The sequence below is a fragment of the Theropithecus gelada genome, chromosome 17 (genome assembly GCF_003255815.1).
Source record: "Theropithecus gelada isolate Dixy chromosome 17, Tgel_1.0, whole genome shotgun sequence".
Lineage (NCBI taxonomy): Eukaryota > Metazoa > Chordata > Mammalia > Primates > Cercopithecidae > Theropithecus > Theropithecus gelada.
The window spans coordinates 10,271,093-10,294,105 of record NC_037685.1 but is presented as its reverse complement, the minus strand read 5'-3'; the positions used below and the strand labels follow the sequence as shown (position 1 = coordinate 10,294,105).

At 34.5% G+C, this 23,013-nt stretch overlaps 1 long non-coding RNA gene across 1 annotated transcript in view; it reads right to left on the bottom strand.

The window, feature by feature from the left end:
* Positions 1-22,250, bottom strand: part of LOC112610636 — a 27,303-nt gene extending 5,053 nt beyond the window's left edge. Inside the window, exon 1 of the long non-coding RNA XR_003116454.1 lies at positions 22,207-22,250. This is a non-coding gene — a long non-coding RNA (uncharacterized LOC112610636). The remainder of the gene's footprint in view (positions 1-22,206) is intronic.
* Positions 22,251-23,013: the final 763 nt, after the last annotated feature.

Here is a 23,013-nt window from a genome sequence, read left to right as displayed (position 1 = left end):
ACCTCAAAAAAAAAAAAAAAAAAAAAAAAAAAAAAAAAAAAAAAGTTTTGGAGGGAGAACTTTGAACTATGTGGTTATCACATTTGTCAACAGACTGTTAATTAATTTATTTATTAAAGTATGGGCTCTTGGTTTCCTCTTTAATTTGAGGGTTACAGTCATTGTTTTTATATCGGTGTCTCTATGTCTCTCCAGTAGATATTCTCATGACTGTTTTTGGATTCCCCCTTGTGCTATCTGACTATGAGGATATTCTGTTCATACCGTTGGGTTCCATGACTCCACACCAGGTTACCCCAGATCATGCCTTCCTATGGACATCACTTTCACTATTTCTTGGGTTCTGATGTTTCTCACCAGCCAACCCCACCCCTGGCATAGATACCCACCTCATTTTACTGGGCTGTGACTCTTAATTTTCACAATTTTTAAAACTAATTATTTGTTCTTTATGGAACCCTATAATGTAGTGCTGAAAATATATCAGTTACTAATTGGTGCATGATTTCAGGATACCATGGGATCAGTTGCAAAATACTATGAATAAAAAATAAATTATTAATTCGTCAGTGATTAAAGGGAGTTTTTCTTAGTTTTGTTCATATATTCTACAGAGTTAGAATGAAAATTTTCAAATTATTTAATGTGATACAAAAATTACATTCTAGAAAATTTCACAATTGCATTCAGTAAGCTTTAGTAAGGACGTATAGTATGAATGTTTATTCACCTCTTAATTTACTTAAAATGCTAACATAAAACACAAAAGAGTCATCAGAGTCAACAAGTTACAATGAAAAGTATTTTGAATGCTTACTCAGAAACCCTAGATTCAAATATATACCCTCTAATTTACCACGGGCAAATTAATTACCCTTTTTTTCTCATTTATAAATAGAATAATCTTTGTCTTGTTCACAGTGGAAAGCTCATGATCTTTAAAGTCAGATAAGTTTGGTTTTGGATCTCTGTTTTCGTATCAATAGCTATGTGACTTTTGACATTTTATTTAATTTACCACATCTTCTATTTCATCATCAGTAAAATGAAGATAGTAATTGCTACCTTAGCAATCAATCTGAAGTAGGAATGAGATGGGACAATATGCGTAAATACCTAAGCCAGTAGCTGTTAGGTGCTTATAGTGTGTGACAGTAGTATCAACGATTGGACAAAAAAAGAGAGAAATATCAAAAATAGTTTGTGAATTTTAAGGTGTTATAAATATGTAATTTATTTTATTTTTAAAATAATAATAAAACACTTTGCATTTCTCCTTTTAGGCATTATGGGAAATGTAATAATTTATTTTCTAGTATTTTTAAGACCATATTCCCTACTGAAATTTAATGGAGGAAAAGAACCACATTTGTGCTCAATGTCCTAATATTCACTTATAATATTTTATTATAGCTATTTGTGTGCATCTGTATCTTCTTTCACTTGAGAGTAAACTCTCCACAGGCAGTGTCTGTCATGAGGTTTGATTTATGAGTAAGTGTCAAATGGATGTGAAATAAAGAAACTAAAAAAATATGTGTGAAGTTCACATATATTGATAGAAGCAAACAGCAGTATTGGTTCACATTCAGACCATCTTTCTAGTTCAGATCTACTGAACATAGAATATTTTAATAAAACCATAGAACATCTGTGCTTTTAAAAATCTGTTTGAATATGAGAAAATACATGTTACAAGAATCTCAAACTAATTTTAAATATGTAAGATATTAGTTTTTCATTAAATAAAACTGAATTCACTTCCACTACTAGAAATAAAAACAAACAGGCCAGGCGCGGTGGCTCATGCCTGTAATCCCAGCACTTTGGGAGGTCGAGGTGGGTCGATCACGTGGTCAGGAGATCGAGACCATCCTGGCTAACACGGTGAAACCCCATCTCTACTAAAAATACAAAAATTAGCCGGGAGTGGTTGTGGGCGCCTGTAGTCCCAGCGACTCCAGAGGCTGAGGCAGGAGAATGGTGTGAACCCGGGAGGCGGAGGTTGCAGTGAATCGAGGAGCACCACTGCACTCCAGCCTGGGCGACAGAGGGACATTCTGTCTCTAAATAAATAAATAAATAAAGCTAAAATTAATGTGTACATTTTTTAAGTTACACTTTTTTTTTTTTTTTTTTTTTTTTTTTTTTTTTTTTAAGAGACAACATCTCAGGTGTATCTCTATTTGCCTAGGCTAGAATCAAACTCATGAGCTCAAGTAATCCTCTCATCTCAGCCTCCAGAGTAGCTGGGACTACAGGCATTTACCATTCTGCCTGGCTTATACTTTAAAACCCAAAGTGAATGTCTGGAGGCAATTGAGGAACTGTGTCCAGCTCAAAACTATAAGAAAGGAGTAGCTTGAAAAACAAGTTTGCTATTTCCACTAATCATTTTATTAAATTCCTCAATATTATTAAAACTTCAAATCCTAATAATTTTGTTATCATCACTATTATTGTTAGAAGTGTTTTTTTTTTTCTCTTAAATCTTTCCCTATAAAGTTGTAAAAATATTCAGATTTTACTAGTTATTTTACCTGGAAAAAGTAGTACATGTTAAATTTTTGACAAGGGCATGTAGCATTGGCCCAGAAAGCTAAATAACTTGTTATCCAATATGCTTGAGGAGAATGAGTGTTGGGTATCTAAGTGAATGTTGTAAATTCCAGATATGGAGCCAGAATGAGAACTTAGGGTCACTAGAGTAAGAGAGAGGTAAATTGTTATGTCATACAACATACCCAAACTACAACACTAGAATGATCTTTCAAACATTTCTAAGAATCATTTGGCTAGTGGAGCATTTTTAGGTGGACTAACCTAAATACTAGTAATTGCTGAATTGCATATAAAACTGGGTACCTGGAACCTAGTTTTTAAACCCAGTTTATATTTTAATGAAATATATTTTATTTATATTTAAATATTAACTTATGACAAGGTAACATTTTTTCTGTCATCAAAAACATTGACATTATAAAATAAACTACTTTCCCATCTGCGCTATTTTACAAAATTATTTTTAAAAATTCATTTGTGCTATTCTGTCTTCTCTGATATTCTAAGCTAGTGGTAAACACTGTCAAATCCCTTTTAATGTAACACAATCATTTACAAAGTAAATCTTGTTTTTCAGAGAGATGCATTTATATCTAGAAATAATTCACTCGACATGTGATAAAAGGAATTTAGATAGTTTTACATTTTTAAACAAGGGCCACTGACATTTAGGGATTTCTACTGAGTGCTCAAGGAAGTCCATTTAGTAATGAGATAAATTCTGAGTACTACACATGGGAATATCATTTGTAGTCCACGAGGACTTTCGAGTCTACCTAAAAATAATAACAGTTAACACAGGTTGGAATTTAATTAAAAGACTGATGGAAAGCAACAAGAGCAAGTGGGAAGATGGAAAAAGATCCCTTAGTGCTTAAGAGTAAGAATTGTATGTAGCATTTTAAGGACAGTGGTTTGAAGGGTTAGGATGGTCCAGGACAAATTCAAGGCCATCATATGCCTCTGCCTCTGCATCTTTCCACTAAGACTGGAGAGTGAAGTACTTACAATCTATGCTCCCTGCTGCTGGTGCTTTTCAGCGATTACCTAAAAATTATCAAGCTTCCCAAAAACCTAGTACAAGAAATTTCACTTAGTTTTATTGTGATTTGGATCATTATTGCACAGAATATATTATTGAAAGCATACAAATACTTGTAAGCTGTTGGTAGGCAATTGACATTTAAAATGAATATCTTTAAATTAACTTTCAAGACTACAAGTGGTTAATAGTGGGGAGAGAAAATGAGGAGTTTAGGTTTTAAGTGATCCGTTTTTTTTCACCTGCAATTTTAAGTTTCCCTGGAAAAATCTTCCAAATTATTTAAAAGGCAAACTTGTTCATATTGCCTTCCTGGTTAATATTCTTCTATGACTGTTAATTAAACAAGATAAAACCCAAATTCCTAGCATATAGTCGGCAGGATTCCGCCCACTTTCCTCTTTCTGTTTAGCCACTTCTCACAAACCCTTTGGAAGTCGATCTCAGTAAGCTGCTAATTGCTTTCTCTATGCGTTTTACGTGATGTTCTCTCTGCCTCAACTAACCCATTTATTTACTCAGTGAGTGCATACACATAGGAAAACACCTCAACTCACAGCCCTGCACCTTTGTGAATGCTTACAAGCTCAGGCAGAGTGTGGCACTTTCTTCTTTGTGGCTCCCATGTCTCTAACGACACTGCTGTAATTATGCTTAGGTGTTCATGTCTTCCGTTAGTCTTCAAATGCCCCAGAAAGAGAGATCATGTTCTATACCTCCATGATCCTCTTGTGCCTAGACAGAATAGGTGTTTTGCAAAGCACTGTTGAAAAATGAATGAGTGAAATAGATGGACGTGAAATATTATCAAGATGCCAAATAGGTTCAGAACACAGACGAACGAGATGGTTCTAAGAATAACAATTCATTTACTTGACAATTTTCTTAGGAACAACTAATCTAACTTTCCTTGCAAAACCACCTTCCCCATCCCATGTATAAAGAGTAGAATAAAAATGATGCCATTACATTCAGTGCACCCTAGTGGTTACAGAGAATAGACAGCACTTAAACATAGGGTTTCACTCTCACGATACTTTTTAACACCTCATCTCTACAGCTCAGCCGACTCCTTAACAATTGAAAAACGTTTGGGTGATTTGAATATTTATAAGATCTGCCATTTGTAATTTTTTGAGTTTTTTTTTCTTACTTATATAAAATGACATCTATAATGCTTTTAATCAACTTCTGTATCTAGCATTCAAATGCTGTTGACATTAAGGTAAACAATATAATTTGCACTAACACTATGGAAACCTTTAAGTTCATGTACACACAATATGTTATCTTCTGCAAAATTTTATGGAAATATTCTGTATTTTTTTTTATTTGAACACAGTAGACAGGTACTTGAACAAAAATGACCTTTTTATATCCTAAGTTCCTCAAATCCACTACTGTGATTCAGTTTTGCATATTGCACCTGCTGAGTTCCTAATGCAAACTATCACAGTGTGTGGTCCCTGCTACTATAAACATGAATTCTCTCATTGTGATTTCATATCTTCAGCACTGATTATAATGATTCTTTGTCAGCTCTAAGCTGTCAACATTGTTCTCAAAGGACTACAACCTTAGCTAAAAAAAAAAAAAAAAAAGAAAAAGAAAAATAAATACTGGGAGCTAGTCACATGGAATTAAAGGTGAACTAGTGTTCTCAGAAAAAGAAAAGGAAGACAAATGTTTCTCTACTTTCTCACTGACAAGAAAAAAAATGAACCGTATAGTTTTGGTTTTGTCATATCACCTTATTAATGAAACTTAATATTTTTTTAATGAAACACTTGGCATCACTTTTATTTTTTCTTATTTTACTACAGCAATATTCTAAATATAAGCCACTGATAGTTATTTTTCTGCTTAATCCTCCTTAACACATTTCCCTTTTCATAAAAAGTGATAAACTACACAAACACTCAACTGCCTGATTACGCAAATACCTCTGCTAATTTGCCAAGGTTAGCAGAAATGGTGCATACAGTATTTTGTTGGCTATGCATGGATGAAAGGTGCAGAAACAGCACAAGGCTATATATTTCACACTCCATAAACAAAATGGTGAAACATACACTAGAAAGGTGTAATACTTATCTAATCTAAATTCAGGCAACATCAGTAGCTTTGATCTCTATTAGGTTAAATCACTGTCTCTTCAAGGAATGACCAAATCATTAACCCAACAAACCAGTTGATGAAAATACTCACATATATGAATACTGAGTAGACAACATTTCTGATACAGTGCAAAATAACTCCACATAGTAGAGCATAATAATAATGACTGGAATAGCTTTAAAGTTTTATCCTTCACCCCCCCTCCGTTTATTTGTCCATTCATACAAAAAATGTATTAAACATCTGTGAACTGAGCAAAGTGTTAGGCATTAAAATAACAAAGATAAATAGCAGTTTTTAATGCAATGAATCTCATAGTTTAGTGGGAAGAGCTAGCTCTACAGACAAATTAATAATACAGAACATGGTTAGAACTCGCATTAGTAAGGATAATCTCGGCCATAACAAATGACCCCCAAATTGCAGTGGTTTACAAAAACTAGTATTGTCCTCATCATTGGGCTATGGTTCTCCTGTATATTATATTCACTATGGAACTTAAGCTAAAAGAAATATTCTCTGTGAAATATTTCTGATTCTTAATATTATTTTTATCTGGAAGGGACACATGCCAATTTCACTTATATTTCACTGGCCAGACCAAATAACATTAATGTGGTGGGACTGACATTAATGTGGTGGGAAAGTATTATTCTCCCTCCACAAGGGACAAGAAAAAAATTGGAAATAACTATTCAGCTCTTATAGTACCATAAAACAGAGGTGGACCAAGCACTTTTGGAAGATATTGGGTAAATCAGTGTTAATTCTGAAAGAATCTGAGGTGAAGAGTACATCACGGAGGAGGTGACAATTAAAGAACAAAATATACCCTGTCAATATTACCTTCTCACATTTTTATGGGGTAGAGAGCGTAATTCTCTACAGAAATGTAGTGGTCTAGAAGTATAAAAGAGAATGGTATGCTTGGATAGGAGTGAAAAGTTCAGGACCCAACATACAATATTTTGCAGAGTAGGAGAAGTAGTGACTTTGGTGAAAAAATAAAGTGTCTTCAAGACTAGATTATAGGGACTGGACTATATTTCGTTAGCTCTGGAGAATGAGAAATATTTAAACAAAAAAGAATATGGATTGTAACCAGGTCCCTGAGACCTTCTAGGGGAATGGGAAATACTGAGCAGTTAGACTATTCTCAAGAAGAAGATGAAGGCCTAAAATAGAGAGGAACAGTAGGAATGTGAAAGGGTGACTTGCTGCTTCCTGGGAAGTTTTAATTTCAGATATATTAGTTGATAATTGGGACCTTAGTTAGTCTATCTTTGATAATAAAATAAAATACAAAGATATAAAGACATTTATTAATTGCAACTGACTTTAAACATTATGCTAGTAAAACATTATTATTTAATGTTTTAATAACTTACGTTAAATGTTATGGGAAAAATATATATGAAATTTACCATTTTCACCATTTTAAGCATATAGTTCAGTGGTATTAGGTGTAGTAACATAGTTGTGCTACCAGCAGCAGAATATTTTTCATCTTGCAAAACTGAAACTATGTGCCCATTACAAAGCTTCTTATTCCATCCTTCCCCAGTCCCTGGCAATCATTATTCTACTTCCTTTCTCTATGAATTTGACTAAATACCTCATATGAGTGTTTTAATTGTATTAAAAGAAGGAAAATTATAATTCTATGAAGTGTATCTTTTTTGAAAGTATATCACTGATTATCATAAACCAACTCATAAAATTATTATGAAATGTGCTATTTTGGTAGACCAATGACTGCACAAGCTCTCTAATTTACTGAAAGGACTCATGTAACTAAATATAAAATTATACACAACAGTTAACAGTTATTGCAGAAAAGCATAGAGTGAAAGATTACAGGAAAAAGATATACAATAGGCAAAGGGGAATGGTCACAAACACAGGCTTTCTTGCCTTCACTTTGTGGGTATCACATTATAGATGCATCATTTTCTCTACCTGCAAATTGTAGATTATGTGGAAGCAATCTTTACCCAGGAAAGCCCACTTGAGTCTTGGGCTCCAACATGGTGCAGACCCTGAACCAGGCATTAGATGCACATCATGAATCTTCATGTTTACTCTGAACATGCTGACAACCTGGGCCATCATGATGCACGTGGGATGCATGGATGTACAGAATGCTTGGGATGTATAGAAAGAACATCATCACTCAATAGCTACAAAAATAATTCAAGTTGTTTTGTTCTCAGAGTTTGCATGTAATCACGATTACTAATAGGCAAGAACAGAATAAAACAAGACTGCTGCATTAACTTTTTCCATATATATGTGTATGTAAACTTGTATATATCTAACAAAATACACAAATGTTCAAAGTCTAGCAGCTTTCTTAGTTTTAATTTCAGTTACCCATCTATTTTTTAAAATAATTAGACAAAGACCTTGCAAATCGTTTTTGATACAGGTTGGGTGTCTTGAAAAATTTTTTGAGTTCCTGGCATGATGTTCATTGTGCATGTAAGTCAATAGGACTTCAACCACTAGTCACAGAGACAAATTTATCTCATTAATTTATAGTTATTCCAGTCAAAAATATTATTGTATAGTCCAACTTTCTCTTCAGAATGTAGAGAGAGCAAAGGGCACATGAAGGACAATTCCGGGTGCAGAAAGTTGGGTAAGGAGCATTAGCACAATATTCCTTGGAGCCTCAAATTTCAAAATTATGCCACCAAGTCTTCCCTCATTACTAGAAATAAAATGCTTCTCTTTGCCTAGCCAGTCTGCCTATGTTAACTTCTCTCTACCACATTAAGGTGATGTGAGCAAGCAATTTCAGTCCATTGGCTCATAATTTACTCACAAATACAGATTTTGGGAAGAAATCAAAGTCAAATCACAGACTTTTACTTTGTTTCTTCTTTTTCAGATGACATAGAAGCTTAGTGTCAGAGAGACTTGCCCAAGCCAGTGTCAAATAATCAAAAGCAAAGGGCAGGACCTCACACTAGCAGTTGGCTGGAGCCAGGTTTACCAGGAAAGGTTAGCTTCAGGAGGAGGAGGAGGAGCTGCGGCACTGCTGTGCACTGTATTCCAAAGAGTGCTCAGAGATCTGAAAAGGCTTGTTGTCATCCTGCGGAGGAGAGGCACTGACCTTCGGTCTATTGAGTTTTTGAGTTACAGCCTTCGTTGGGAAGCAGTAGTTCCACCTCTTTTTGATGGGGGGTTGGTAGCATTACAAAGTGGCAGAACCTTGGTTCCTGCTCTAGTCCATTAGAAGAGCAGTAATGATTTGGTGAGTGCCAGGCCTGCTTCTGGAGTGATCAGGAGCTCAGATTCAAACCTTATGAAGGCAATTGATATGACCTAGGGGATGGATAAACTGGATTCCATCTTGATACCATTCCAGATTGATTTCACAGAATGTCACAGAAGGCCAACATGGAGACACTAGAGTTACTCCTTATTGCTTATGTCTCAGTCACCCAGTTAATTTGAGAGCTGGATGGAAATTCTCATCTTATGTCTGTTCATTCAGTCTTTCAAGTAAATATAATATCTGATGAGCTCCAACTATGTACTAGGCAATAGGAATATGACAATGCAGAAAATATTGTCTCTATCCTCAAAAATTTGATGTCAGGTGTCATACATAAATAAGTCAGCAGGTGATTTCAATACAGAGTATAATAGGGACTATTATGAAAGAAGTATACTGTAGCACAGAAAAGAGATACCTACTTCAGTCTTTTAGAATCAAGAAAACTAGAGTGATTTTTAATAGTTTGAAGTACAATTTATTTCTGTTAGAGTATGCTTCTTCCTAGTAGCTGTATTTTCCCCAGAATATATCACTGTGATTTAGTTTTTGTTTTGTTTTAAAATATCCATTATGATCCTCAAACATTGTCCAGCTTTTTACGTTTATGGTTAGATTATTAGTCTTCGTAATGAACCATTCCTAGTTCTCAGGAGAGTAGATCAAGGTTGTTTTCCCGGTTTCTAAATTATTTTTATCACTCACTAGCTTTGGCACCATACTAACTTGTTGGCAAAAATGTGTTCATAGTGTCCCTCTATTATCCCTTTATTATCTGTTTGGTTGTTCATAATAACCTTCTCTCTTTTATTCTTTGGTTGGTAATGTGTGCCTTGTCTTTTAATTTCATGATCTAACTTGCTAAAGGTTTGTCAGTTTTGTTTAACATTTCAAACAAAAACAAAAACAAAAATAAAAACAAACTTTGGTTTCATTGATTTCTTTATTGATTCTGCTTTCAGTTTTATTTATTTGTGCTCCAATCATTATGGCTATGCGCCTGCTTTTGCTTGCTTTTTACTTAGTTTGCCTTTTTTCTAGTTTCTTAAAGCAGGAGCTTGGCTATTGATTTGAGGATTTTTTTTTTCTTTACTGATTCAGGGATTTCAGGATATAAATTTACATCTAGATACTGCTTTACCTATATCTCATAAGTTTTAAGGTGTGTTTTAATTTTTATTCTGTTCAAAATCTTATCTATTTCCTTTGTAATTTGTTCTTTGAGACATTTTTTAAAAATGTTTATTTTCCAAATGTTTAGCATTTTTCAGATTCTTGTTTGTGTTATAGATTTCTAATTTAATTCTAGTCAGAAAACATATTTTATATGGTTTCAGTATTTTAAAATTTATTCAGACTTATTTTGTGGCTAAACGTATAGTCCATCCAGGAGAATATTTCATATGCAGTTGAAAGAACTTGTATACTGCAGACTTTGGATTAATTGTGCTAAAAATTTTAATTTTTTACAATTTATCAATTTAGTTGATAACGTTGTTTAAGTCTTGTGTATTCTTAGTGATTTTTAGTTGAGTTTATAAAAGAACACGAATAGGTAAGGCAATTCTAAGGAAATAGGACAAAGCTGAAGGCATCACGTTACCCAACTTCAAACTATACTACAAGGCTACAGTAACCCAAACAGCATGGTACTGGTATGAACACAAGCACACAGACTAATGGAACAGAATAGAAAACCTGGAAATAAGGCTGCACATCTACGACCATCTTACAAAAACAAGCAATGGAGAAAAGATTCCTTATTCAATAAATGGTGCTGGGTTAGCTGGCTAGACATATGCAGAAGATTGAATCTGAACCCCTTCCTAACACCATACACAAAGTTAACTCAAGATGGAATAAAGACTTAAGTGTAAAACTCAAAATTATAAAAACCCTAGAAGACAACCTTGGCAATACCATCCTTAATATAGTAACAGACAAAGACACCAAAAGCAATGACAAGTGGAATATAATTAAACTTAAGAGCTTCTGCATAGCAAAAGAAACTATCAATAGAATAAACAGACAATGTACAGAATGGGAGAACATTTTTGCAAACTACGCATCTGACAAAGATCTAATATTCACCATCTATAAGGAATTTATGCAAATTTATAAGAGAAAAATACCCCACTAAAAGTGGGCAAAGGATATAAACAAACATTTCTCAAAAGAAGACATACTTCATACAACAATCACATAAAAAAGGCTCAATATCATTGGGTAATGCAAATCAAAACTGCAATGAGATACTCTCATACTGGTCAGAATGACTATAATTAAGTCAGAAAATAACAGATGCTGGTGAGGTAGAGGAGAAAGTGCACTGTTGGTGGGAGTGTAAATTGGTTCAACCATTGTGGAATGCTGTATGGTGATTCCTCAAAAACTAAAAGCAGAACTACCATTGGACCTGGTATCCCATTACTGGGTATATACACAGAGGCATATAAATCATTCTACCATATACACAGCTGCATGTGAATGTTCGTTGAAACAACGTTCACAATAGCAAAGACACAGAATTAACCTAAATGCCCATCAATGATTGGATAAAGAAAATGTGGTACATATATATCATGGAATATCATGCAGCCATATAAAAGAATGACATCATGTCTTTTGTGGGAACATGGGTGGAGCTGGAGGCTATTTATCCTTAGCAAACTAACAAAGGAACAGAAAACCAAATACTGCATGTTCTTCCTTATAAGTGGGAGCTAAATGTTAAGAACTAATGAAGATAAAGAATATAACAGACATGGGGGTCTACTTGAGGATAGAGAGTGAGAGGAGGGAGAGAACCAGAAAAGATAGCTATGGGGTAGTGGGCTTTATACAGGGTGATGAAATCATACGTACAACAAACTCCTGCTACCTGTGTTTACCTATATAACAAACCTTCACATGTACCCCCAAACCTAAACTAAAAGTTAACAATTAAAAATAAACCATTGAGAGTGGGGAATATAACTTATTGAAGATTATTGTTGGATTTCCTATTTCAATTTTCAATTCTGCCAGTTTTTGCTTCAACTATTTTGGATTTTGTTGTTAGGTACATAAACATTTTTTTTTCTCCCCTGAGTTTATCCTTTCATCATTATGAACACTGATGGACCCTTTTGTCACTCTTTGTCCATCGTAACGTCTCTTAAAGTCTCTCATATCTTAATGTAGCCACTCCAGCTCTCCTGTGGTTATTTTTTGACAGATATATGTATATCTTTTGCCATTCTTTTACTTTCAACTTATTTGTGCTTTTGAATCTACGGTGTCTCTCTCAAAAACACCATATAGTTGAATCTTGATTTTTTAAAGCCAATTTGATGATCATTACCTTTTTAGTTAACTTATATTGTGGAATTTACATCTATCATTTTCATATTTGCTTTGAATTTGTCTTGTGTCTTTGTTGTTCTTCTGTGATTACTTTATTGCCTTATATTGAGTTAAATAAATAGTTTTATTTCTCTGTTGATTTTTTTTTTTTTTTTTTTTTTAAAGGCAGAGTTTCACTCTATCACCCAGGCTGGAGTGCAATGGTGCGATCTCGGTTCTATGCAACCTCTACCACCTGGGTTCAAGCTATTATCCTGCCTCAGCCTCCTGAGTAGCTGTGATTTTTTAAACTATATAATTTTGACTTTTCTTAGTGGTTGCCCTAGAGATTGTGATAGAATTTTAATTTGATTCTGGTAAAATACCCAACCTTGGCCCCAAGTAGCTCAACTTCTCTCCTCCTCCTTTGTGCTATGATTGAAATCTCAGTTATTAGTGGTTTAGGATAAATATAATTGGAAGCCACTGAGGTGTTTTGAGTAATGAAGAGCTAAGTTCAGATCTGCACACCCTTAGGAGATCACATTTGTAAAAATGTTCTTACACACACACAAACACACACCACACACACACACACCCACACATACACACACACACACTTCCTGTTACCTAATAGATGAATTTATGCTTCTGGAAGAGCCAGAATTTCTGAATGAAAAGCTATGGTTCCATTCCAGCTGTTATATTGTTAAGTCATATAACACTGTAGAGTTAGCCCTTCTTATAAAAAGGAGCTTGTATTCCATAGACTTTTATGGCTCAGTCTGTGATAACATATATCAGCTTATGCTGCATCTTTGGCTGAAATACAGTCATCACAGAGGTTAGTGCCCATATCCCTAGGTACTCAAGCAGCAAGTGCTAACTGCTCTGTTCCGTCAGCCAGATCTTGGCCCTTGCCCCTGAACCCTTTTCTTTTGCCAGCTTTTGTATACAGTGTAGAAACTGACTGAACTAATTTGTTACCCTGAATATGGTGGGTTTTAGCCTCATTGGTAAATCATCTTTAAGACAAATTTTCTTTTCCAGAAGAAATATCATTTCTTATATGTATATATTAGTAATTACATTTCAAGGAAAGAACAATTTGTTAGATAGCAATGTGTTATTGATGAGTCATTACAAAAAAAATGTTAATTTCATTCTCAGTGGTAGACCTATAATTCTGTTTTTTTGTTTTGTTTGAGATGGAGTTTTACTCTTTCGCCCAGGCTGGAGTGAAGTGGCACGATCTCAGCTCACTGCAACCTCCGCCCCACCAGGTTCAAGTGATTCTCCTGCCTCAGCCTCACAGGTAGCTGGGATTACAGGTGCCTGCAACCACGTGCAGCTAATTTTTGTATTTTTAGTAGAGATAGGGTTTCTCCATGCTGGCCAGGCTGATCTCGAACTCCTGACCTCAGGTGATCTACCCACCTTGGCCTCCCAAAGTGCTAGGATTATAGGCATGAGGCACCGTGCCCAGCCTCTGTGTGTGTGTGTGTGTGTGTGTGTGTGTGAACAAATTTTTCAACAAAATCAGATTGTATATGACAAGTTCTCTATTGTTCTTTTCATAAAGTAACTTGCAGGAACTGAGTCGAGAATCTCCTCATATGAAAAAAAAATTTGCCTGTCAGACCTAAGGATAACCAGGACGTTGAGGTAGAGGATGAACTACAGTCAGAGAGAGCAAGTGACTAGCCATTTTTAGATGGAACATAGCAGATCTAAAATCCACATAAAAAGGAGTATTGATATGAAGGATTTATGAGAAATAACAGACAGAAGTCAGAAGGAAAACAAACTCAGGACCCAGACTGTTTCCTTAAATGTGTTATTTCTGCTGACTATGTGAGCCCTAAATATGTACAGGTAGACTCTTCTTTAGGGAGTATTTGGGATTCTGACCTGTTGCATAATTTAGTACATTTAATATGACATATGAAATGGAGTAAAGTTAGACATTTATTGTGCCATGTCCATGTCATATTTAGAAACTGCAGTCTTATTTTTAATAGGACAACATAAGGGATTGTATCTACTAAAGACAGAAAGCCCTTCCCACTATAATTCTTTTCCTTAGAGAATTATGAATCATATGACCCATTGGGATGTCTGCAAGTGATACATTCCTATATTTTAGTTCTTATTGTGTATACTAAATAGATTTTAGAGAAAAGGTTAAAAAGAAAGAAAGGAATTGTAGAATATTCACTCTAACCATGAAATTAGGGTGATGTATGGAACTGAAATAAAAGAAAGAGGAGCATATAAACTGGAATGTAGATTACTCTCATTCCCTCTATAGCAAGAATGCACAAAATGATGCCAACACTGACCTTCTTTATATAAGCCATCTCCTGCAAGTGAGAAATACACTAAAGAAGATCTTTGAATCCTGGTCAGTAAGACATAAGAACAAAGTAGGAGAAGACATTAGAACATTTGATCATACTAGAGGAGGTGGACTTCCCAGTATTTCTGTGAATTCTTCGTAAATCAGAGAGCTTCACATCTTCTTTCATGTGCATGGTGTAATTGTCTAGATGTGCCAGGATGAGGCTCATCATTTTACAAGCACAAAATATAAACACATAGGGTAGTTAGAGTTTTTAATGTGAAAAAAAATTAACATTATATCACATAATTTATGGGAAATGTGCAATGTATTTTATTGACTGCCTGTAGAACTTGGAAATATGATTTATATGAATTTGCCATTTCAGCATGATGAATTGATTGTCACATTGAGGATTATGGAATTAGCTGGAAGAACAGATGATTAACCACCACAGCATTTTGGCTAGTGAAGTTTTACCTTCTGATTTTTGAACATTAATAAATCATACTTCAGCATATGGGATTATTTTGGCAATAGAGTCACTTATCAATTTAGTCATTTCAAACCAGAGTAATGTATAAGTTGAAAATGCTGCAGACATGAAAACCAGTTCCTGAGAACAATTGAGTATTATTCTCATAGTCACATTAATTACAGCTGAAACAAACCTTGAAGAGCTAAGAAAACTTAGCACAACTTATCTACTATTTACTAGAAAAAAAAAAAAAGAAATCGATACGGCCATTAATTGCACAAATAGCAATAAATACTTTGGCTGCTCTCCAGGAAGTGCACCAACTAAGAGAATTTTTCGTACTGCTGGTTTCATTACACAGATCGCAGTCACAGTAAAGCGGGCAGTGGACTGCTGTTCAATAAACTAAATTTAATGTTACTCAATTATGATCATCGTGCTCAGATATAATACTAATAGGAATGTCAACCGCTATTACATTTTCAGATTTATGTAAAATAATTCAAATGCTATTTGCTATCCCTCAGATACAAGGTTCATCTGGTTGTTTATGCAGTTGGTCGATATTGATCGTGCACAGCAAGTAGCACAGTAGAGGCCCAATGGCAAGTATATATAACATCCCCTGTGCCAGCAGCTAGGGTGCTATGCCAAGCACCAGGGGCAGCATGCCAAGTCATCAAGCAGATAGCGCACCTCTGCAAAGCTGCCTTTTTTGTTTGTTTGTTTTACAATATTTCTTTGAATTACTCACATGTGCCATGAATAATTCTTGCCAACATTACCCAGCATGAAACAGAAATGAAAGCAGGAAAATGTCTTTCTTAGGTAATTCTTTGCAAAGCTAAATGAATCCAGTGAAGATATCACTCTGGCATCATTATATGTTGTTATGTGTGGCTGGGGCTGTGTCATTTAGCAAAAAAATGTTACAAAAAACTGTTCAGTGGACTGAACAGCTCGTACATGTGATTTTGTATACCACCTGCAAAAAATATGCCAAACCATATAATCAACCACCTGGCCAAGTAAGTAGGGTAGCTAAACACTACTTTGTTGTTGTACCCACATTTTCAGGAAGTTGGAGAACATAAACAGACACAGGCACAATGAACATGTGTACACGATAAGGCTTGTTAAAGCTTTTCTGTTCAATAAAGCATACAGTGCCTGCTGTTCAGAGTACTGTTGAACAGATTTGCTTTATTTCTAATGAAGGTGTTTGGGCATTTTCCTGGCACAAATGGAGTGAAATTATGTACTTAAAACAACATTTTAAAACAACAACACAACAAACCACCACTTCTATTGCATTGCAACAGATTGGAAAAAATGAAAATAGATATAAACTGAAAGTCAATAATGAATTAGTGTTGCTACTATGGATGAATCATTCATTTAGGAGAATCTTGCTTAGTTTTAAACAACCTGTGTGTCTAGCAACTTCCACTGAATTCCTTGCTGCCTAAAACATGTGTTTATTATAACAGTCTCCATACCAATGCTCGTGGCGAAAATACTTTACAGGTGGCCTCTTTACTTATTTGGCTATAAGTGAATATGAGAGTAATTTGATTGTAAACTAATCTTTATATCACCAGATTTCCAGTGTCAGCAATGTCAATCTCATTATCTCACCTTTTCACTAGCTCAGCACTGGCTTGCTTTCTGTGGCGATGCACCTTTTAAAATTCTAGTCCCTCATTGTTTGACAGATTACTGGAGGAAGAACTAATAACTAGATGAGGGTATTCAATGTGAAACAAAGGGAGTTGCTGCTTACAGACCAAGGTCTCTTGCTCTCATTATCTCTGTGGCTCTGAATTTAAGCTCATTAGATTCTCCCTTTTGTCTCTTTTTAATATAGAAAGACTGATTTGGGATTTGTTGACTCTATCCCAACTCCTTAAGAAAAACGTTAGGATTTTGAACACATAGAGAAGTTCTGCTATGTAGTATTAGTTTTCTACTTAAAAATCTTTTTTTATTTTGGGTGATTTGGTTACCTCTTACCCCAAATTTTTTCCATCTTTCATTTGAGAATAATTTTACGACATGGGAGGTTTAAAAGTGCATTTGCTTTGTGAGAATATATAAATGTATTTTGCCAGTCATTTCAAATGTTCATGTTAACTTCTATTTCCTCTAGAAAAAAAAAATAGAGGAGAAGTAGAAGAGAACTTTTAAAACCTATTAATAAATACGCTGTATATATTAAATGCAAAAACTAGAATAGGGACAACATGATTTTCTTTTAATTCAAAAAGATCTCTAGACAAGAAGCAGCTAAGAATAAAATAAATTTCTTATAAACATATAATTAAAATACATTACATAGTGTTCTTAGAATTAAAAAATAAACTTCGACATTTATGTTTAATGTTCACTATGAGATAAAGAATTTCTCCTCATTATGTAACCTCCCATCTTTCCTCATGTCTACATTTGTTTTGGTTTTGTTGTGTATATTTTCATTTTATAATTTTTAACTTTTGCTGTATGCTTTGAAATAGTAAGAACATTATCTACTTTTGAAATTTTTGGCTGTCATTGAATATATTATGTTTGAATATATTAGACACTGAATATCAATCACTTCAGAGCCCTGTGTTGCAGTTAGACTAACTTGAGAAAAGTAAATAATCCATATGGCCCTAAACTTTGCCAAAGTACATTTTTCTAAACATCCAGGACAATTACTTTTCAAAAATATATTTTCACCTATTCTTCTTCATCCTGAAGTCATTCTGTCACTATTTTCAGTGCCTCATATCAACTTTCTCATAGTCCTACTTCCACTTTTTTTTTCTTTTCCAAGAGAATATTTCAGAATATATAGGGTTTTGTTTTGTTTTGTTTTGTTTTGTTTTGTTTTGTTTTTGGAGTCTCACTCTGTTGCCCAGGCTGGAGTGCAGTGGTGCCATCTCGGCTCACTGTAACCTCCGCCTCCTGGGTTCAAGCGATTCTCCTGCCTCAGCCTCCTGAGTAGCTGGAACTACAGGTGCACGCCACCACACCCAGCTAATTTTTGTATTTTTCGTAGAGACGGGGTTTCACCATATTGGTCAGGATGGTCTCGATCTCTTGACCTCATGATCCACCTGCCTCGGCCTCCGAAAGTGCTGGGATTGCAGGCGTAAGCTACAGCACCCGGCCAGAATATTTAGTTTTATGTAAGATAATGGTAATCAGCACTCTCATTACTTTATGACTGAAAATGTCTTTATTTTGCCTTACACTACAATATATTAACTTAGAATTTGAAGTTCACAATGGTTTGCTTGCATAGTTTTCAAAACTTTCAAGATGTCACTACACAGGTTTGCGGAATCTGGTGTTATGAGCACTGTCTTAGATCAGTCTGTTTTCTAACCCTTGTGGGTAGGATGGTTCTGTATATACATTATTTTTTTTATCTTGCTTCAGTAATTTGTGAACAGTCAAATCTTTGAAGACTATGTTCAGAGTATTTTCCAGGGATTTGTGTTTTCTATTTTGTTTGTAGTGGTTGTGTTTTCTATCTCGTTTCTATCTCATTCTCGGCTCTGAAGCATAGGCAATTGTTAAATAACTGGAAGTAAATCTCCTTGTTAACTCTTCTCTTACATCTGCTTTCTTTTTTCTTTTTTCTTTGGCTCTTTATATTAGGATATGTTTTCAGTTTATTGTTCACATCAATAGCTGGCCCTTGAAACTTATCTCTTTCTAGCTATATATTGATAATACTGTTAATTTCCAGAAACCCTTTGTTACTCTTGTTATTTTCTTTCCTTAATTTCTTCATTCTTCCATCTCATCCTCACTTTCTCCCTCCCTTTCTCCTGTCCCCTGTCTCCTGTCTTCTATTGTTTTCCTTCCTTTTCTCTTTCCGTTCTTCCTGCTTTCTTTCCTTTCAAATATATAGTAGACTATTCTGGTTTTCTTGAAGTAATTACCTATCAAATTTCCCTGATGATGTCAACAGGAATTTTTTCAATCTAGATGCAAATATTAATGTAAAATGTTATTTTTTTTACTTTATTCTGTTACTGACAAATGTTTAATTATATTTGAAAAATCTGGGGATCTGAATCTACTTTCTCAATTTGTTTTATTATATATAAATAAATCAAGTATTTCTGATAAAAATTTAGTATCTGAAATTAGATAAGCTATAAATGTAAAATCATGCTGGAGTTGGAAGAACAGTAAAAGAAAGGAAAATATATCATCAATAGTTTTATAATGATTTTATTTTGAAATGATATTTTAAATATATTGCAAAATGAAATATATTACTAAAATTAATTTCATCTTCATCTTTTTACTTTTATTGTGGCTACTAGAAAATTAAAATACATGTATGTTTCTTATTATATTTTACCAGACTGCACTATATATACCACAGTATATACCACATGACTGGTATGTATATATATATTCATTATCAATAAACTCAATTAATCTGAAACCATGTTATCTCTATTTTGGTCTAGTGTTCCCGGAAATTACTTTTACCCACAATTTGGATTTTTTTGGCCATATATGCATTAATATTATAATCTTTTTATGGTGTGTAAATGTTCTGGTCCTTTGGGACTCAGCATGCTGAATCTGACCTTAGTAGTGGCGCTGTTAGCACTGACAGGCAGTGGAGGTGGACATGAGGTAATGCCCCTTCAGGGTCTATAAGCAAGGCATGACTCTGCGGTCAAGTGAGGCTTCATGGGAGTGGGAGTTTGGGAGTAATTTAAATCAAATAAATCATTTCAAATATAATTATTCTCAGTATCAGTCTCCAACTCTTTCCCAATGATTACTCTAATTAGTACATAAGATACTAGAAGATTTTGTGAATTTAATGTATGTTGTAATTTTTCAACCCAGAGCATCTGGCTCTGCATTTTTTTTTTTTTAGGGTAATCATAGAAATGATTTTCTTTTTACCGTGCCTTTTTTTTTTAATTAAAAAAAATAAAAATAAACAAAACTTAAAACCTATCCTGTTATTGCCACCTTAAACTTGCCAGTGTGTGAAACAACCATTCATCCTTATGGTCTTATATTCCTCATTTGCAGTGTGATGGTATGGCAGCATCCATTCAGTCTGCCAAAGAGGGACTGTGAATGATAATTTAAGCAAATCATTTGCAATCTGCATGTAGAGGTTACTGGTACTCTATTTGAAAATAATTTAATCACTGCCATGGAGATCAACCAGGAATCAATTCCAGATTCCTATCACCAGAGTGGTGCTGTAAGTTACTGTGTTATGTGAGTTTCAGTAACAGATGGAGAATCTACTCTAGATAGTTTAACAAGAAAGAAATTTAAGAGAAGAAATTAAGTTTAACATTGTTGGGTGATATAGTATAATATCCAGAAATGACTGCCAGAGCAATGCCTCAGACCTGCCTACCCCTGGGAGCTATAAACTCTACCACTTCTGAAAATGTAAGAATCAAGGAGCTATCATCACAACTTCAATTTTCTAGATTACATTGCCACTGTTGTTACAAAATAAATATCTGCGTAGGATTTTGTGAACCATCTGCAGTATTTCTTCATACTAGTTTCCAAGAACAGGAAACTTAGAACCAGAGAAGTAAATTTGTGAGAAGATGATATAGAAATTCAGGAAAAAAGGTACTAATGTGAAGAATGTTATAGATAAAGAGAGACACAAAATAATAGCAAAAGCATTTATACAGAAAGATATGATAATTCTAAACTTTTGTGTATTTAGTAACATATGATTAAAATATGCAGCACAAAAAAGATATAAACACAGAAAAATACACAAATGTACTATCAGAGTGGATGATTTAATATACCTGTCACAGTAATTGATAAATCAAGCAGACAAGAAAAAATCTATAAGGGTATAGCCAATTTGAATAACATAATTAAGAAGCTTGATTTACATATATAAATACATATATTCTGAAAAGTAACTATAATATAAATGGTAATAAACATACATTTTTCCAAAAAGTAATAAATAATAATAATATTTTTTGTCCAAGCACATATGGATATTAAGCTTTAAGCATGCTTGCCTTTTACTCCACAGGGAGACATTACATCTATCTTCCAAGGCTGTTTACTATGCAAAAATCCTTTAAAAGATAATCCTGGACAAAGGGTAGTCATTGCCTTGCTGGCATGACATAAAGACCCATGGAGAATTGTTTACTAATAATGGCATGACTGCAGGATGGCAGTTTGAGATTACTCACTAAATATCTTAAATATATATCATCACATGTGTCTTATGTTGCCTTTGAACTCTTAAAACACTTGCTACAAGTAGTTTTACAATTTTGTTGTTGTAAGTAGTACACAGGTACACTAAACTCTCTTTCACTTATGAGGGTTTAGTGGATGGTATCATTTGTTTAGAATTATGCTTTTGCCTTTGCTCTTGCTACGTTTTATAGTGGAAGTAGTATAATTCCCTGCCTCACTGGCATTGGGCCCGAACATGTAATTTACTTGGGCCAATGAAAGATGAGTTAGCTTCACACGTGCTTCTGTGAACTTGCCTTGTTTAGTTTTCACTCTAGGTGCCCTGCTCTGTGCCATGAAAAAGAAAAATACTCAAGATAGTGATTGCTTCTTCAGCTTAGACCTTGTTTTAGTCTATTTAGTGTGGTGATAACAGACTACCTAAAACTGGATAATATCTTTTAAAAGTTTATTTGGCTTATAATTCAGGTGGCTGGACAGTATAAGACCAGACAACTGCATCTGGTGAGGTTCTCTGGCTGTTCCAGTTCATGGCAGAAAGCAGACGAGGCTCTCTTTGCATGTGCAAAGAGATCACATGGACAGAGGGGAAGGTGGGGAAATGTCAAGCACTTTTTCATAACCAGCTCTGCCAGAAACAAATAATGTGAAAACCCCCTCACCCCCAGGGAGGACACATTCATGAGGGTTCTACCCACCTGACCCAAGCACCTCCCACCAGCCCCTATCTCCAACATTAACACATTGGAGATCAAATTAGTGCATGAGGTTCAGAGGGCACAAACATTCAAACCACAGCAGTCCTAAAATGAAACATAAGGAGAACTGACCTGATCCCATTCTTCAGGCTAAAACACAGGTGCTGCAGCCACACAGACAAAAAAAAAAAAAAAAAAAAAAATGCTTGTGTTGTAAGCCACTGAAATTTTGGAGACTACTATGCTGAATTATTGAAACAGAACTTGACTAATTTGGAGAGAATGTCTTTTTTATTTTCCAGACCACTGGACACCCAGGAAATTTACTTAAGTCCAGATGTCTGAGTTTTCATGGGAATTAGTTCATATATCTTTCCAAATAAAGAATATTTCAGAAACTTTTGTCTAAAACTGAGCGTGGTTTTCAGTGCTCAAATCTAATTACTTCATCAAGTATGTTGTGTGACAATTTTCTTCGCCTCAACCCTCACACATATATTATGTGAAATTTGAAGCCTCTGTATCTGAGGTGTGGCTCACTAAGCAGAGCAATTAAATTCCAACCTCAAGACCTCCTACTTAATTGGGGAATTCACTAACAATATCCATTAAAGTGAGGCTTTCTTACTGCTAATCCAGTTCCTGGGTGATTGCTTTGAGTTCTACAGAGGAAATCTTCTAATCCTCCAATTTATAGTAGAAATGATTTGTTTCAAAGTAATTTCATATGGCTCTTTCTTTTTTTAAAAAAATGTTAATCATAGCAATATTACACAATAGTAATTATTACTTCTGTTTTATATATAGATTATCAGTGTAATTAATAATTTATTAATAAATATTTTTGTTTTACGTATAAAGAATAATTAAAAATTAGATTATACCAGTGTGAGTGTGGGAAATATTCTTTGGATAATGAAATAATAATTTAAAAAAAAC